The sequence below is a fragment of the Hylobates moloch genome, unplaced genomic scaffold (assembly GCF_009828535.3).
Source record: "Hylobates moloch isolate HMO894 unplaced genomic scaffold, HMol_V3 SCAFFOLD_14, whole genome shotgun sequence".
Lineage (NCBI taxonomy): Eukaryota > Metazoa > Chordata > Mammalia > Primates > Hylobatidae > Hylobates > Hylobates moloch.
Window position 1 is genome coordinate 19885966 of NW_026652289.1, and position 1513 is coordinate 19887478.

General features: G+C 45.3%; 1 non-coding gene across 1 annotated transcript; it reads right to left on the bottom strand.

Moving 5' to 3' along the window:
• Window positions 1-853: 853 nt before the first annotated feature.
• LOC116482653 (U6 spliceosomal RNA) lies at window positions 854-960 on the bottom strand. The gene has a single exon (XR_004251935.1). It is a non-coding gene; the product is annotated as a U6 spliceosomal RNA (small nuclear RNA).
• Window positions 961-1513: the final 553 nt, after the last annotated feature.

Here is a 1513-nt window from a genome sequence, read left to right on the forward strand (position 1 = left end):
TGAAATATGGCTAGCATAACTGATTTTTTTTTTCTTTTTTTTTTGAGATGGAGTCCTGCTCTGTCCTCCAGACTGGAGTGCAGTGGCATGATCTCAGCTCACTGCAACCTCCACGTCCCGGGTTCAAGCGATTCTCCTGCCTCAGCCTCCCGAGTAGCTGAGACTACAGGCGCATGCCACCACACTCAGCTAATTTTTGTATTTTTAGTACAGATGGGGTTTTGCCATGTTGGCCAGGCTGGTCTTGACCTCCTGACATCACGTGATCTGCCCACCTTGACCTTCCAAAGTGCTGGGATTACAGGCATGAGCCACCTAGCCCGGCCAGAAAAAATTTTAATTGTCTTCATTTTAAGTTAATTTACATTTAAATAGCTACATGTGGCTGTCTATAAGGTAATATAGCTAGAGATGTTAGTCCCATCTAAGACCAACTCCTATGCTTGTATTCCGTGTGCCATTCTCTCTTATACTCTAGGACATTGTTCCAACAATTGTTCCCTGTCCTGCTTTGTTCATTTTCCTTTGTTACAGAATCATTCCCCTCTGCATACAAATATATTGTCACTTATTCAATTTTAAAAAGCCTCTTTGCCAGGTGCGGCAGCTCATACCTGTAATCCAAGTACTTTGGGAGGCCGAGGCAGGAGGATCGCTTGAGCCCAGGGGTTCAAGACCAGCTGGACGATACCCACTCCCAAGCTGGAGTGCAGTGGTGCAATCACGGTTCACTGCAGCCTCCACCTTCTGGGCTCAGGTGATTCTCCCGCCTCAGCCTCCCAAGTAGCTGGGACCGCAGGTACACACCACCACACCTGGCTAATTTTTGCATTTTTTTCCTATGTGCTTCTACAAATATATGAAATGTTTTACGAATGTGTGTGTCATTCTTGCACAGGGGCTGTGCTAAAATTCTCCGTATCATTCCAATTTTAGTATAGGTGCTGCTGAAGCGAGCACTAATCTTTGTATTGTTTTGCATAGATGGGGCTTCACTATGTTGCCCAGACTGGTATTGAACTCCTAGGCTCAAGCTCATAAAAAAATTAGCTGGGTGTGGTGCATGTGCCTGTAGTTCCAGCTACTCGGAAGGCTGAAGTGGAAGGATCACTTGAGTGAAGGAGGTTGAGGCTGCAGTGAGCTGTGATCCTACCACTGCACTCCAGCCTGGGTGACAGAGTGAGCTCCATCTCAAAAAATAATAATAAAATTGCCTTCTCTTGGTATTTCGCTTTAGCTACCTTCAGCTTTTTGCTCCCTTCAGGGCAAAAGTCTTCCCAAAGAATATTTTAATCATTGCTGACTCAAATTTCTTTCCCCTACCCTCTCTTGAGCCCACTCAAATCATACTTCTGTCCCCACCATTCTGAACTGGCTCTTGTCAGTGTCAGCAATGACCTCTCTATCACTAAATACAATGCAGTCCTTACCTTATTTGACACACAGTATCTGCAGCATCAACCCAGTAATCATTCTGTCCTCACAAAACACATTCTTGACTTGGCTCCTTGGA